Source organism: Adiantum capillus-veneris, chromosome 28, assembly GCF_014529385.1.
Source record: "Adiantum capillus-veneris isolate H3 chromosome 28, ASM1452938v2, whole genome shotgun sequence".
NCBI classification, from domain to species: Eukaryota; Viridiplantae; Streptophyta; class Polypodiopsida; order Polypodiales; family Pteridaceae; genus Adiantum; species Adiantum capillus-veneris.
Window position 1 is genome coordinate 56,884,106 of NC_140958.1, and position 18,092 is coordinate 56,902,197.

Here is an 18,092-nt window from a genome sequence, read left to right on the forward strand (position 1 = left end):
CAAGCATGAGAGGGTGAGTATGATTTCCTCATTCAATGAAGAACATGGTCTTGTAGTTGGGGGCAATATGGGTGGTGTAATGTATGAAGCGTGACCCACCGGATTGCTCCCAATCCGTAATACATTGGTGTTGTAGAAAACTTTCATTCACTTGGGAGTCAATTGAGGCATCATGTAGCAAGTGTAATGCATTCCATCTCTCAAACCACTTCTTTATGTCTTGCATACATCACATGATCAAGATCTTTATTTTATGCATTTTTTGAACTTTTTTGTTCGCTTCCCATGCAATTATAGGAAGTGCATATCAGGGGTTTGACACATATTTATCATGTAATCCACAACCTTTTCCATGCCCATAACCTCAATTGGAAGAGATCCGGACTCAAGAAGTAGGAGCATATATGGTGTTTGTGTCTTAACTTGGACAAAGTTTGTAAGAAAACGCTTTTGGACATTCTCAAACTCTTGCCAAGTAGTCTTTAAGATGCTCTCGTCCCACACTTCAACTCCATAAAGAAGAACCCGTGTCACCAATGTGTCAAAAAGGTACTTCTTGATAACCCAACACTTGATGTTTCCCGCCCCACACTTCAATTACATGAAGAAGAACCGGTGTCACCAATGTGTCAAAAAACCACTTTTGGAAAACCCAACAGTTGATGTTTCCCGTACTACTCATGTTCTCAAATGAATAGTGCACTCTCTTTCCCACTTCCAAAGGACGCATAGCACATTCATGCCACTTGTGATTGGCCAAAACCTCAAAAGCAAGGTACTCAGTTAAAGCTCTCAACAACCCCAAGTGTCTCATTGTTGTACACAATGCATGGCTTCTCCTTATGGCTTGTTTTCTCTCTCTCTCTCTCTCTCTCTCTCTCTCTCTATATATATATATATATATATATATATATATATATATATATATATATATATGTATTTATATTTATATATATATATATATATATATATATATATCCACCCCCTCCTCTCTCTTCCTCTCTATCTATCTATCTCTCTCTTCCCCTCCACCCCCTCCTTACTCACTCTCTCTGTACCTCTCTCTCTCTCTCTAACCCCGTGGATACCATCCATGGGTGGTCCACGTGGCCATGTGGACTGCAGGTCACCCACACTCCACCTAGCCAGCCATGTGGAGTGCTACGTAGATCGAATCGTTTGTATGGGGTCCACGTCGACTGCAAGCGACCTACAGTCCACGTGGCATGGCCGTGTGGACCTCCTCGCAAATAGGGTCGTCCAAAGGGGTAGAGAGTTGGGGGGAGAGGGAAGAGATAGATAGATAGATAGATTTTATTATTGTCCTCGTAGGTCAAATATGACTAATGGGACCAAAGTTCCCACACTGTGGGGGTGGCTGGGAGAGGAAAGTGTGTAGGTCTAAGTCATGGCTAAAAATGTGAGGAAAGAAAGTTTGATGTGACCAAAAGTTGAGCACTCTAGAAGTGTGTGGTATTCAAACTCTTGAACTAGTAGTGAGAATAATGGGCTCAATAGATTTGCCTCTTCTCCATTGCCCCAATACCCTATCTCGCATTGAAGGGTGTGGGAGCTAAGGGGAATGGCTGCAATAGTGTGTATCGTTGACAAGGGGAAAGGCTCAAGCATGAGAGGGTGAGTATGATTTCCTCATTCAATGAAGAACATGGTCTTGTAGTTGGGGGCAATATGGGTGGTGTAATGTATGAAGCGTGACCCACCGGATTGCTCCCAACCCGTAATACATTGGTGTTGTAGAAAACTTTCATTCACTTGGGAGTCAATTGAGGCATCATGTAGCAAGTGTAATGCATTCCATATCTCAAACCACTTCTTTATGTCTTGCATACATCACATGCTCAAGATCTTTATTTTATGCATTTTTTGAACTTTTTTGTTCGCTTCCCATGCAATTATAGGAAGTGGATATGAGGGGTTTGACACATATTTAACATGTAATCCACAACCTTTTCCATGCCAACCTTAATTGGAAGAGATCGGGACTCAAGAAGTAGGAGCATATATGGTGTTTGTGTCTTAACTTGGACAAAGTTTGTAAGAAAACGCTTTTGGACATTCTCAAACTCTTTCCAAGTAGTCTTTAAGATGCTCTCGTCCCACACTTCAACTCCATAAAGAAAAACCCGTGTCACCAATGTGTCAAATAGGTACTTCTTGAGAACCCAACACTTGATGTTTCCCGCCCCACACTTCAATTACATGAAGAAGAACCGGTGTCACCAATGTGTCAAAAAACCACTTCTCGAAAACCCAACAGTTGATGTTTCCCATACTACACATGTTCTCAAATGAATAGTACACTCTTTTTCCCACTTCCAAAGGACGCATACCACATTCATGCCACTTGTGATTGGCCAAAACCTCAAAACCAAGGTACTCAGTTAAAGCTCTCAACAACCCCAAGTGTCTCATTGTTGTACACAATGCGTGGCTTCTCCTTATGGCTGGTTTTCTCTCTCTCTCTCTCTCTCTCTCTCTCTCTCTATATATATATATATATATATATATATATCCAACCCCTCCTCTCTCTCCCTCTCTATCTATCTATCTCTCTCTTCCCCTCCACCCCCTCCTTACTCACTCTCTCTGTACCTCTCTCTCTCTCTCTAACCCCGTGGATAGCCATCCGTGGGTGGTCCACGTGGCCATGTGGACTTCAGGTCACCCACACTCCACCTAGCCAGCCATGTGGAGTGCTACGTAGATCGAATCGGTTGTATGGGGTCCAAATCGACGCCAAGCGACCTGTAGTCCATGGGGCATGGCCATGTGGACCTCCTCGCAAATAGGGTCATCCAAAGGGGTAGAGAGTTGGGAGGAGAGGGAAGAGATAGATAGATAGATAGATTTTATTATTGTCCTCGTAGGTCAAATATGACTAATGGGACCAAAGTTCCCACACTATGGGGGTGGCTGGGAGAGGAAAGTGTGTAGGTCTAAGTCATGGCTAAAAATGTGAGGAAAGAAAGTTTGATGTGACCAAAAGTTGAGCACTCTAGAAGTGTGTGGTATTCAAACTCTCGAACTTGTAGTGAGAATAATGGGCTCAATAGATTTGCCTCTTCTCCATTGCCCCAATACCCCATCTTGCATTGAAGGGAGTGGGAGCTAAGCGGAATGGCTGCAATAGTGTGTATCGTTGACAAGGGGAAAGGCTCAAGCATGAGAGGGTGAGTATGATTTCCTCTTTCAATGAAGAACATGGTCTTGTAGTTGGGGGCAATATGGGTGGTGTAATGTATGAAGCGTGACCCACCGGATTGCTCCCAATCTGTAATACATTGGTGTTGTAGAAAACTTTCATTCACTTGGGAGTCAATTGAGGCATCATGTAGCAAGTGTAATGGATTCCATCTCTCAAACCACTTCTTTATGTCTTGCATACATCACATGCTCAAGATCTTTATTTTATGCATTTTTTGAACTTTTTTGTTCGCTTCCCATGCAATTATAGGAAGTGGATATCAGGGGTTTGACACATATTTATCATGTAATCCACAACCTTTTCCATGCCCATAACCTCAATTGGAAGAGATCCGGACTCAAGAAGTAGGAGCATATATGGTGTTTGTGTCTTAACTTGGACAAAGTTTGTAAGAAAACTCTTTTGTACATTCTCAAACTCTTTCCAAGTAGTCTTTAAGATGCTCTCGTCCCACACTTCAACTCCATAAAGAAGAACCCGTGTCACCATTGTGTCAAAAAGGTACTTCTTGAGAACCCAACACTTGATGTTTCCCGCCCCACACTTCAATTACATGAAGAAGAACCGGTGTCACCAATGTGTCAAAAAACCACTTCTGGAAAACCCAACAATTGATGTTTGCCGTACTACACATGTTCTCAAATTAATAGTGCACTCTCTTTCCCACTTCCAAAGGACGCATAGCACATTCATGCCACTTGTGATTGGCCAAAACCTCAAAAGCAAGGTACTCAGTTAAAGCTCTCAACAACCCCAAGTGTCTCATTGTTGTACACAATGCATGGCTTCTCCTTATGGCTGGTTTTCTCTCTCTCTCTCTCTCTCTCTCTCTCTCTCTCTCTCTCTCTCTCTCTCTCTCTCTCTCTCTATATATATATATATATATATATATATATATATCCACCCCCTCCTCTCTCTCCCTCTCTATCTATCTATCTCTCTCTTCCCCTCCACCCCCTCCTTACTCACTCTCTCTGTACCTCTCTCTCTCTCTCTCTCTAAACCCGTGGATAGCCATCCGTGGGTGGTCCACGTGGCCATGTGGACTGCAGGTCACCCATACTCCACCTAGCAAGCCATGTGGAGTACTACGTAGATCGAATCGTTTCTATGGGGTCCACGTCGACTGCAAGCGACCTGCAGTCCAGGTGGCATGGCCGTGTGGACCTCCTCACAAATAGGGTCGTTTAAAACGGTAGAGAGTTGGGGGGAGAGGGAAGAGATAGATAGATAGATAGATTTTATTATTGTCCTCGTAGGTCAAATATGACTAATGGGACCAAAGTTCCCACACTGTGGGGGTGGTTGGGAGAAGAAAGTGTGTAGGTCTAAGTCATGGCTAAAAATGTGAGGAAAGCAAGTTTGATGTGACCAAAAGTTGAGCACTCTAGAAGTGTGTGGTATTCAAACTCTCGAACTTGTAGTGAGAATAATGGGCTCAATAGATTTGCCTCTTCTCCATTGCCCTAATACCCTATCTCGCACTGAAGGGAGTGGGAGCTAAGCGGAATGGCTGCAATAGTGTGTATCATTGACAAGGGGAAAGGCTCAAGCATGAGAGGGTGAGTATGATTTCCTCTTTCAATGACGAACATGGTCTTGTAGTTGGGGGCAATATGGGTGGTGTAATGTATGAAGCGTGACCCACCGGATTGCTCCCAATCTGTAATACATTGGTGTTGTAGAAAACTTTCATTCACTTGGGAGTCAATTGAGGCATCATGTAGCAAGTGTAATGCATTCCATCTCTCAAACCACTTCTTTATGTCTTGCATACATCACATGCTCAAGATCTTTATTTTATGCATTTTTTGAACTTTTTTGTTCGCTTCCCATGCAATTATAGGAAGTGCATATCAGGGGTTTGACACATATTTATCATGTAATCCACAACCTTTTCCATGCCCATAACCTCAATTGGAAGAGATCCGGACTCAAGAAGTAGGAGCATATATGGTGTTTGTGTCTTAACTTGGACAAAGTTTGTAAGAAAACGCTTTTGGACATTCTTAAACTCTTTCCAAGTAGTCTTTAAGATGCTCTCGTCCCACACTTCAACTCCATAAAGAAGAACCCGTGTCACCAATGTGTCAAAAAGGTACTTCTTGAGAACCCAACACTTGATGTTTCCCGCCCCACACTTCAATTACATAAAGAAGAACCGGTGTCACCAATGTGTCAAAAAACCACTTCTGGAAAACCCAACAGTTGATGTTTCCCGTACTACACATGTTCTCAAATGAATAGTGCACTCTCTTTCTCACTTCCAAAGGACGCATAGCACATTCATGCCACTTGTGATTGGCCAAAACCTCAAAACCAAGGTACTCAGTTAAAGCTCTCAACAACCCCAAGTGTCTCATTGTTGTACACAATGCATGGCTTCTCCTTATGGCTGGTTTTCTCTCTCTCTCTCTCTCTCTCTATATATCTATATATATATATCCACCCCCTCCTCTCTCTCCCTCTCTATCTATCTATCTCTCTCTTCCACTCCACCCCCTCCTTACTCACTCTCTTTGTACCTCTCTCTCTCTCTCTAAACCCGTGGATAGCCATCCGTGGGTGGTCCACGTGGCCATGTGGACTGCAGGTCACCCACACTCCACCTAGCCAGCCATGTGGAGTGCTACGTAGATCGAATCATTTGCATGGGGTCCACGTCGACTGCAAGCAACCTGCAGTCCACGTGGCATGGCCGTGTGGACCTCCTCACAAATAGGGTCGTCTAAAAGGGTAGAGAGTTGGGGGGAGAGGGAAGAGATAGATAGATAGATAGATTTTATTATTGTCCTCGTAGGTCAAATATGACTAATGGGACCAAAGTTCCCACACTGTGGGGGTGGTTGGGAGAAGAAAGTGTGTAGGTCTATGTCATGGCTAAAAATGTGAGGAAAGCATGTTTGATGTGACCAAAAGTTGAGCACTCTAGAAGTGTGTGGTATTCAAACTCTCGAACTTGTAGTGAGAATAATGGGCTCAATAGATTTGCCTCTTCTCCATTGCCCCAATACCCTATCTCGCATTGAAGGGAGTGGGAGCTAAGCGGAATGGCTGCAATAGTGTGTATCGTTGACAAGGGGAAAGGCTCAAGCATGAGAGGGTGAGTATGATTTCCTCTTTCAATGAAGAACATGGTCTTGTAGTTGGGGGCAATATGGGTGGTGTAATGTATGAAGCGTGACCCACCGGGTTGCTCCCAATCCGTAATACATTGGTGTTGTAGAAAACTTTCATTCACTTGGGAGTCAATTGAGGCATCATGTAGCAAGTGTAATGCATTCCATCTCTCAAACCACTTCTTTATGTCTTGCATACATCACATGCTCAAGATCTTTATTTTATGCATTTTTTGAACTTTTTTGTTTGCTTCCCATGCAATTATAGGAAGTGGATATGAGGGGTTTGACACATATTTATCATGTAATCCACAACCTTTTCCATGCCCATAACCTCAATTGGAAGAGATCCGGAGTCAATAAGTAGGAGCATATATGGTGTTTGTGTCTTAACTTGGACAAAGTTTGTAAGAAAACGCTTTTGGACATTCTCAAACTCTTGCCAAGTAGTCTTTAAGATGCTCTCGTCCCACACTTCAACTCCATAAAGAAGAACCCGTGTCACCAATGTGTCAAAAAGGTACTTCTTGAGAACCCAACACTTGATGTTTCCCACCCCACACTTCAATTACATGAAGAAGAACCGGTGTCACCAATGTGTCAAAAAACCACTTCTGGAAAACCCAACAGTTGATTTTTCCCGTACTACACATGTTCTCAAATGAATAGTGCACTCTCTTTCCCACTTCCAAAGGACGCATAGCACATTCATGCCACTTGTGATTGGCCAAAACCTCAAAAGCAAGGTACTCAGTTAAAGCTCTCAACAACCCCAAGTGTCTCATTGTTGTACACAATGCATGGCTTCTCCTTATGGCTGGTTTTCTCTCTCTCTCTCTCTCTCTCTATATATATATATATATATATAAATATAAATATAAATATATATATATATATATATATATACACCCCCTCCTCTCTCTCCCTCTCTATCTATCTCTCTCTCTCTTCCCCTCCACCCCCTCCTTACTTACTCTCTCTGTACCTCTCTCTCTCTCTCTCTCTCTCTCTCTCTCTCTAACCCCGTGGATAGCCATCCGTGGGTGGTCCACGTGGCCATGTGGACTTCAGGTCACCCACACTCCACCTAGCCAGCCATGTGGAGTGCTACGTAGATCGAATCGTTTGTATGGGGTCCACGTTTACTGCAAGCGACCTGCGGTCCACGTGGCATGGCCATGTGGACCTCCTCGCAAATAGGGTCATCCAAAGGGGTAGAGAGTTGGGGGGAGAGGGAAGAGATAGATAGATAGATAGATTTTATTATTGTCCTCATAGGTCAAATATGACTAATGGGACCAAAGTTCCCACATTGTGGGGGTGGCTGGGAGAGGAAAGTGTGTAGGTCTAAGTCATGGCTAAAAATGTGAGGAAATCAAGTTTGATGGGACCAAAAGTTGAGCACTCTAGAAGTGTGTGGTATTCAAACTCTCGAGCTTGTAGTGAGAATAATGGGCTCAATAGATTTGCCTCTTCTCCATTGCCCCAATACCCTATCTCGCATTGAAGGGAGTGGGAGCTAAGCGGAATGGCTGCAATAGTGTGTATCGTTGACAAGGGGAAAGGCTCAAGCATGAGAGGGTGAGTATGATTTCCTCTTTCAATGAAGAACATGGTCTTGTAGTTGGGGAAAATATGGGTGGTGTAATGTATGAAGCGTGACCCACCGGATTGCTCCCAATCCGTAATACATTGGTGTTGTAGAAAACTTTCATTCACTTGGGAGTCAATTGAGGCATCATGTAGCAAGTGTAATGCATTCCATCTCTCAAACCACTTCTTTATGTCTTTCATACATCACATGCTCAAGATCTTTATTTTATGCATTTTTTGAACTTTTTTGTTCGCTTCCCATGCAATTATAGGAAGTGGATATGAGGGGTTTGACACATATTTATCATGTAATCCACAACCTTTACCATGCCCATAACCTCAATTGGAAGAGATCCGGACTCAAGAAGTAGGAGCATATATGGTGTTTGTGTCTTAACTTGGACAAAGTTTGTAAGAAAACGCTTTTGGACATTCTCAAACTCTTTCCAAGTAGTCTTTAAGATGCTATCGTCCCACACTTCAACTCCATAAAGAAGAACGCGTGTCACCAATGTGTCAAAAAGGTTCTTCTTGAGAACCCAACACTTGATGTTTCCCACCCCACACTTCAATTACATGAAGAAGAACCGGTGTCACCAATGTGTCAAAAAACCACTTCTGGAAAACCCAACAGTTGATTTTTCCCGTACTACACATGTTCTCAAATGAATAGTGCACTCTGTTTCCCACTTTCAGAGAACGCATAGCACATTCATGCCACTTGTGATTGGCCAAAACCTCAAAACCAAGGTACTCAGTTAAAGCTCTCAACAACCCCAAGTGTCTCATTGTTGTACACAATGCATGGCTTCTCCTTATGGCTGGTTTTCATAAGCATAACGTTTGATTTAGATCCATTCACAATCATACCACTATGCAAGAAAAAATTCTCAAGGAAAACCAAAAGCTTTTGCATGTCTACTCCTGAGTGTGTGCTAGAAGCACTACATCATCTGCATACAAAAAAAAGCATGAATACCACATTGCGAAATAGTAATCTCTTCAAAGCTTTTTTCATACATAAAGTAAAGTACCACTTTTTCCAATTGATCGATAATAGACCAAAGAGAGTTGTTTGGTAACAAACGGACATCCTTGTTTAACCCGAATAGAGCTTGCAATTTTTTTTGAAATTCCTCTTTACATGCGCAATTGACTCATCACCTTCTCATAGATTTGAGAGACCTCAAGCATAAACTTACTTGGCACTTCAAGTTTTTCCATCCTTTTCCACAAATTGTTATATGGATTCATATCAAAGGTTTTCTTAAAGTCCACAAAGCAACAATAGAATCGATTTCCTTTCAACCAACTTTCCTCCATGAGAACATGAAGAGTGACAAGATAATCAATGGTGTTATGGCCTCGACAAAAACCCACTTGTCCTTTTGCATGCTTTCCATTATCTTTCGTCCAATCACTCAATTTTATTTTTATTATGCACCCCAACAACTTTTCCATAAGAGACCCAATCATTATAGTCCATAGATATTTACATTCTTTACATCCCCTGATGTATGCAAAGGCTTGCCCCAATGAGTATTCCAATCACAAGGCATACCATATAGATGTGCCATGTTAAAAATATCACATATCCATTCGTGTGTAAAATCTCTTGTCCATTTAATCATTTTTGGCTTTGAAGATCAACGGTGTGAGTGGCCAACCTTTTAAGCCCATCGCATACATCCTCAATAGTAAAAAAAAAGGCCATATATGGGAGTGAACCATAAAATGGTAGTTTTCCAGCATTCAGTTGCTCATATAGTTTCCTAATATGCATGTACATATCCATAAGACTCAGGTTTCTAGAACTTTTTACCCTCTTTCCCCTCAAGTTTCTCCAAAATCTTCCACATGCATGTGCCTTTCTTGGACTTGAAAAAATTGTTGCTTTACTTCCCATGTTCTTCTCTTTGTTTGAATCAATGCCTTGTATGTATGCAAATAACTTTGATAGTTCTTCTTGTCAATAGCTTCATCAAGCTTTATCAAGGACTTTTGAGCATCTTGGCATTTTTGTCAAGCCACCTTTTGCTTATCTATCTTTGATTATACCATGAACATGCTTTATGGCAAAGCTTTATATGGCACAAATACAAATAACTTTCTTGAAAGTTTCACATTTAGTTTCCAATGGTGCGTCGTATTGAAGCTTTTTCATCCATAGCTTTTGCTCAACCATTTCTATGTACATTTCAATGTACATAGGTGCCCATTTGAAAATCATATATAGTGATAACGTCTCTTTTCTTTGGCTGAGATTATCAAGCTTAGTTTCTTCTCCACATGCAAGGTCAATACATGAGGTTTTATGATCTGATTTAGGAATCCATTGGCCAATCATAAAACCATTTATGCGATACATGATGGCTTCAAAGAGTATTATATAGTCAATCACACCATTATGTTTTCTACATGTAAATCCATTGGTTCCACTCCACAAATATACATTATTGGAAACATACATGTGCTATTGCACATGTGTAAAAGTAACTTTCCCTAATGGTCACCTTCGCCTTTAAAATAAGCAATGTCCTCCACTAAATCAAAAAAAGACTGATATGTATCCATGCAAGCATAAAAGGGGGAATCATGATGAGGAATGTAGCAACCATCTATAAAAATAAGTGCTCTTTTTGGTGTCATAATTTTTAGCCATACATAACGTTTGTGCTTGTCATCTTTCACAATTGATAAAAAATCTTGCAATCCTTTCTTAAGCATACATGCTACCCCTCCTTGCCCTCTTTGTTGCTTGAGATTCTTTGACCACATCAATGAATGTACATTGTAATCATCCAACCCATTGATTCTTTGTGTATCATGTTCCCAAGTTTCAACAAGAAATACAACATCTGCTTTTCTTGTTACTTCATCAATGCCTCCTCCTTGGACACATTTTCTTCATGAGAGATCTTTTTTCTTTCTTATTCCTCTCCTCATATGCCTTGCGATGCATATTTTGTTGCTTAACACTAGGTTGGTAATGGGACACTTTTATGTCCTAGGACACTTTTATGTCCTGTTAAGTGACCATTTTCCTTGAATTATGTCAAGAGTTTCAAAATGGATTTTGAAGTGCTATCTGTCTAGAAAGTTGTCTCATGAGCTGAAAAAAAACTCGACATTTTTTTGGACTATCAATTCCATCTTTAACCTTGTCCTCGCACAACATTTCACAACCTAAATTGTGTGAAAAAACGGGTCCTGTTTTTGGCTTTTTTCAACTTTTTGCAACTATACCACTCTAGAATTCATGTTTGTGAGGTCTATAATGCTAGAGAACTATCTTTAGTAGTCCTCAACATGTCCTAATGCTTCTAGGGAGAAATAAATGTTAAAGTTGTAAGTTATGACCAAATTACAAAAATTGTCAAATCCTATTTTTTAGCTAATTTTAGCTCTTCTATGATTTTTTTGGTGGCTTTCATGATATCCAAATGCAGTTTTGATTTTCTATGTCGCATATTGTAACATAAAGCTAATATTCCTTGAGTCTTGGGGCACCTAATACCCTATTTTTCATAGTAGACAACGATAGTTGATTGTTTCAATTATAGAAGAAAAAATCAACCATCATTTTGTTAGTTTCTTGTGACAACTACATGCATTTTGTAGGTAGTAACCATATCTAGTCATAAGGATCAAATTTGGCTAGATATTGAATAGTTTCTATGGGATTCTACAACTCATAATGTTGAACCCAGTTTTTTCATGTTTGTTGTATTTAGCACTTCATCTTTGTCCCCAAGATTCCCCTTGGTAAGAGATGTATTAGTCTTTTGACATGCTCCATGGCTCCTTATGAGCCTAAAGGACAATAGGGAACTAAGAAAACATGCATATATTATTTGTATTCAGCGTGGCTATAGAAACTTTGATGATAGGTTTGCAGAATGGTAAAAATTCAACTTTTGTACCTATTTCTTTTGGCAAAACAAAAAATAGTGAGTGATAAGCAATCATATGTTCTGATCACCAACCCAGTGAAGTTAACTTGGGAATTTATCTCAAGTCCTACAAAAATCCCCAATCTTATTTTTATGCAACAAAACGTAAGAAATGACTGTTTTGATGAAAATGTACTAGTCCATCAACTTTGGAGACTTGGTGTGACCAAAAGATGATAAAAATTACAAGTTTCTTATTTTTTACATGTGTAGTAGGCCTTGAACTATAGGCTCATGAAAGGATTTTACAAAATGAGTGGATCTACTATGGTTTTGGAGGTTTTTTTCAAAACCCTGAAAGGACACTTTATGTCCTGTTAGGTTACCAATCTAGTGTTAATAGTGCCATCTTCATATTTTGTATCCCTCAAATAGATCCAACCATAATCAAGAATAATCTTTCATTTGGTCTCATCCGGTATGGTGCATACAATTGGCCGTCCTCTCTAGTGCAGAGATCCTTGCTTACCCACTCTATGTGCTCCATAAACCATAACTCTTGACATGCCAAAGTGGGTTTTCAAGAAATCTTTGATAACAATGGCAAGAGAAGTAGGTGTCTCTAACTTCTCTTTGGAAATTCCATGAATAACAATGTTCTTGGAATGTTGCTCCCGTTCTTGGATCTCCTCTACATCCACATTCTCAACATTCATTGTTTGAGCCATAGCTTGCATGAGGAATTAAGAACCACATTGCTACCACATATATCAGCCCAAGACTTGTTTGTGCATACATTTTACATGTCGAATACATCCCGACTCATGGTGTCAAATTTCTCCTCTTTCAACACATGGCCATGCTCTACTCATTAGGTGAAATTTGGACTCACAAAGGGGCCCTTTAAGGAGTTTGACTTTACCTCTCTCTACCAAAATGGGCGCATTGATAAATTTTTGCAAACAAACTCCAAAGTTGGCGGAGGTTTGAAATGTCCTCTTCAAGCTCTATCTACTGATATATAGCACGCCATGAGATTCCTCATATTTTACAAGATTCTTTTTTTTATTCACCTATGATGTGACAACTCTGTCGAAATCTAAGTGAATCAAAAAAAGAATCTTCTAAAATATGAGGAATATCATGGAGTGCTATATATCAGTAGATAGAGCTTGAAGAAGACAATCTAACCGTCAAACGTTCGCCAACTTTGGAGTTTGTTTGCAAAAATTTATCTATGCGCCCATTTTGGTAGAGAGAGGTAAAGTCAAACTCCTTAAAGGGCCCCTTTGTGAGTCCAAATTTTACCTAATGTTGCTCATGCGCTCCTTCAAAGCATTCAATCCCACAAGAGAGCGTTTACATTCCTTGACTTCCTCTTCAAGTTGCATCAAATCATGTTGTTTGCATCTCAAGTGTCCTCTTGAGATTCTCATTCTCAACCACAAGAACCCTTAGTGTGTCATTCTCCATTGCAAGTGCCCGTACGTCTTCACTTTCTTTGTTTATAGTCTCTTGCAGCGATACCAAGTATGCCATCATCATGGTTTTTGAAACCGTTGGTTGAGTGTTTGTGTTGCTATCTCCACACGTAGGAAATTTTTGATCATTGTCTAAAATTCTTGTGAACCTTGTTGAAGAAGAACCCTTTTGAGTGTCAGAAGTAAGAGATGAGAGTCAACTTTAATGAACCTATTCACTTCAGAATGTTGTTACAAAAAGGCCTTCCATAACTATGAAAATTTATATTTTTACATCAACATGTAGAGGGCATTATGTTCTTTGATTGAGGCTATAAGTCACCCAAATCGGAGTTCGTATGAAGAAGTTATGATCAAAAGAGTGAACTGATGTTACTGGGTCAAAAACGGTTTCCCGAGGCGGGTGCTATCATTTAACGAGCGATGAAAATCGAGCAAGGGGAAAAAAGCGAGCGACAATCAGTGAGTAAGTTTTCCAATACCTTGATCACAAAACCCTTCAATCGATTACAACACAAAAGGACACATAATTGATTACTACTACATGGTCACCCTAAGGTCATAGGTTTCCCTCTATTCCAATTGGAGATCTTATGGCCATAGGGTTACCATGGTGCATATGTAGGTGTCCTTGAATGTCAAGGAGGTCGGGGCAAGTAATAGAGCATTAAAAAAGCAAAAGAAAATTTCAATCAAGTAGTTATCTTTTGAGGTTTTTGAAAGGTTTAAGGTTGTCTATTTTATTTTGATAGAAAAGGTGAACTCTTTTAGTGAGCACCCATTAGCAATGACCTAAAGAAAAAATCACGTGGACTTATTGTAGTGGTTTGTAACTACACAAAACTCATCTTTGGCTTGAACCACCTTGAGTGTGTAGCTGACCTTTGTGCTATATAATCAACTTGTTCATTTGTCAGAGATTGTCGAAGGAAAACAAACTCTTCTTTGATTTGTCGTATCTTTATGAATGAATTTTAAGGGAGGAGAGGAATTTGATTGGACTGCTTTGGTGTATGCCAAATGTGAGATCCATCATGGAGAAGGCTATGAGGCATGAACTAGCTGACCTTTGTGCTATATAATCAACTTGTTCATTTGTCAAAGATTGTCGAAGGAAAACAAACTCTTCTTTGATTTGTCGTATCTTTATGAATGAATTTTAAGGGAGGAGAGGAATTTGATTGGACTGCTTTGGTGTATGCCAAATGTGAGATCCATCATGGAGAAGGCTATGAGGCATGAACTATCACAATTGTGCATAAATAACTTAAACATGCCCATGATGTTGTGCCTAGAATGTTGCCCCAACCATTAAATTTAATTCTCTTCACTTCTCCTTCGATCACATTTTTCTCTCTCAGGTTTTGAGTTCAATACTTGGATATCTGAGGTCTCTTGGGATTGTTCCATCAACATTGAGACCTCTCTTCTCATGAATGTGTGTGAGAATAATAAGAGACTGAAATAACCTTTCTAACACCCAACTTTGGTAGTTTGGTTTCAAGTTTCTTATGGAGTCTCGATTTCCTATGGAGCATCCATTGGTCTTGAAAATTTCCTTTCATTTTTATTATTAATATTATTACGCTTCTTCTTCTTCTTCTTCTTCTTCTTCTTCTCTCTCTCTCTCTCTCTCTCTCTCTCTCTCTCTCTCTCTCTCTCTCTCTCTCTCTCTCTCTCTCTCTCTCTCTCTCTCTCTCTTGCATACATCATAGTGGCAACTTGTGATGTCTTACTCACAAAATTAGTGAGACAATTTGCCAGGCAAGAGCGACTACATGCAACATGCAATCCGTTCAATGTGTCGTCACTACAAACAATCTGACCAATTGTGCTACCTCTCAAACATGTAGTCCAAAATCATGTTGGTTGATATGTATGCCAAATGTGGTTCTCTAATAGAAGCTAAGCTTGACAATCATTCAAGGAGCTATCCAATCGTGATCATGTGGTCTCTTAGTCTACACTGATTGCGGGACACACCCAGCATGGCCAAGTACTCAAGATGCTTTGACATCAACACTGCTCATGGTTGTTGTATGGCAACATTGATGGATGCATGAATGTTGGCTCTTGTTGCACTACTCTAAAGCATCATGAAAACATCCACGAGCTGGACGTTGTTGCATGGGGAAGATGCAATTTGAGTGGTCGGGCAAAGGGTCCAACCCAACAATTGGAAAAGGCTATTAGTTGGCATTTTCAACACCACAGTGGTGTGTCGTCTCTCTCTCTCTCTCTCTCTCTCTCTCTCTCTCTATTATATCTTTAGGTATTATATTATACACTAGGGAAAATACCCCTCTCTCTTGCGGAAAAACCCCTTAAATTTCAAAATTTATCAAAATACCCTTGTTTGTATCTATTTTGCTTGGATTATTCAAGATTTTCTAGTCTTTTTTCTTTTTTAACAATTGAGATCCATTTTTTAGTGCTTAGCATGTAGCTTGTCACAAATTATCTCACAAAAAAGGGAAATTATGTCTAAAAATAATGAAGCAATTCATCTCCGAAACCTACATAACCAACTCAAATTCTAGTTTTAGCATCTTGTATTGATAGACAATCAACCTTTTTATAAAAATCTATAATTTTTTTAATCTTTGAAGAAATTTAATCTCACAACCAAAGGTGTCTTGGGAATTTTGAAATTTGAGGGGTATTTTGGGAATTTCCACAAATTAGAGGAGTATTTCATTAATTTTTCCTTCATACTATATATTAAATGACTGGTAAGCCACCTTCTTTGTGAGGGGCTTAGCACTGTTTTTTCTAGGGACTCACCATCAGCCAGCTTGGTGCTCTCAAAATAGGCAATGGAGGCCCGAAGGACGCTCTCTTGCACACACACACACACACACACACACACACACACACACACACACACACACACACACACACAGAGAGAGAGAGAGAGAGAGAGAGAGAGAGAGAGAGAGAGAGAGAGAGAGTGTTGGTGGTCATAGCACAACGCACAACCCACCGACATAATATCAATCCGGTGTAAGGGAATTACACATAATTAAGAGAAAGACAAAGAGAGAAAATCAAGGAATATTTAAGTGGGGGATCTTGTGTGTGTGTGTGTGTGAATCCGAGAGAGACAAAGTAAGAAAAATGAAGAGGGGTGTATGTTTATGTATGTGTGTGTGTGTGTGTGTGTTTAACACATCAATTGGCAATCAAACCAAGACCCGTTTTAACCTCTTTTTTGTCCATTTTTGGCCCAAAAATTAGCGCAATTGGTGGTTCAATTAGAAAATTTCTACGCATACACTTGTTTATCACTAATCCAACATCACAATACAATCATAAACACTCCAATTAGTTTAATTATGTGTGTATACACAAGCACAATTAAGCCTAAAATGCACCAATTCATCACACACAATTCTACCAAAATTTGGACAGCAGTTCGATGCAAAATTGGCAATCAAAAACCATAAACCATATCAACATAATGACCATAATTGTGCGCTCCTTGCCGCACTGTCGAAGCAAGGGACTTGCCAATACACCGTATGCGAGCCACAAACGGCTACAAGCACACAACAAGCCTAAACTAGCAAGCTCAAGAAAACAAAGGGTGTGTCACTCACCGCTCTACGCTCGCCTTCATGGTGGATTCCTCGCCGCGATGAAGAAGAAGCTGCAGTCGTGCCGCGCTCAACCGCTTCGCCGCCGTCGTGCCTTCGTAATGCTCGATCGCACACACACTCTCCCTCTCTCTCTCTCTCTCACACACACACACAAGGAGGTGAAGAAGAAGAAGATGGAGATGGAGCAAGAGCACTCTTCAATTGCACAAATGAGAGAATGAGTAAAAATTAGGTTTAGTTGGCTTTTATAGGAGCTCACCCCATTCACACTTGGGCGCCCATGCTTAACCAACTAATCCCTTGAATGTCCAAGTTAAAGTGCGCCTCTCATCGACGATCACTCTACCTTTCCCTATTGGACCGACAAGCCCGGTACCTGACTCTACCAAATACATAATACGCGTCCGTCGTAGGTGATGGGGTGTCCGTGTGCCGTGAGGGTTAACATGCCCCCCTTCCTGATGTAGATTCCGTCCTCGGAAGCTATTGAGTTGAAGCTGGGTCGTCGAGGTGGAAGAGCATTTGAGATGAATGTCCTTAGCCTTCTTCAGTCACTGCAAAATCAAACAACATTGGCACAGTAATTGCATTCTCTTAAAAAGCATATGCAGTTTTAGGTAGACAAATTGATTGGTCAAAGAATTTCAAACAATTTGTTAGCAATGAACATTAAATTGCAATGTAATCAAATGCATAAACAGATGTAAAGGTAAAAAATTAAACAAGTCTGGGGTCGCTAATTTGACGGTCGAAAAGCACTAGAGATCGAATATTAATACCATGGGTAAGCTTCTTAATTTTCTGTGGTCAATTAAGTTGTTTAATCGCGAGAGCCAAGTATTCATGTTCAAGGGATGACTAGAGGCTATATCTAGAAAACCTTGTAGTTAAGCTACCATAAAAGGAATTTCTCATGAAATCATCGCCTGACTGATTACTTTTTCTTTGACCCCCCAAGGTCTTTTCACACTGATTCAATTTTGATGTGTGTGCTTATTTTGTATGCCTTGGGTTTTTTGCTTTTCAAGGAAAAGCGCCCACGCTAGGAACCTCTAGGGCTCTAGTACCATAGGCGATACATGTGAGTGAAGTACCAATTCAAGCCAGGATTTCTCTTCCAGCTTAAAATTTTACATTGTGGCACTTTGATTTTTTGCTTGTTCATTTTCAACATTTTAATT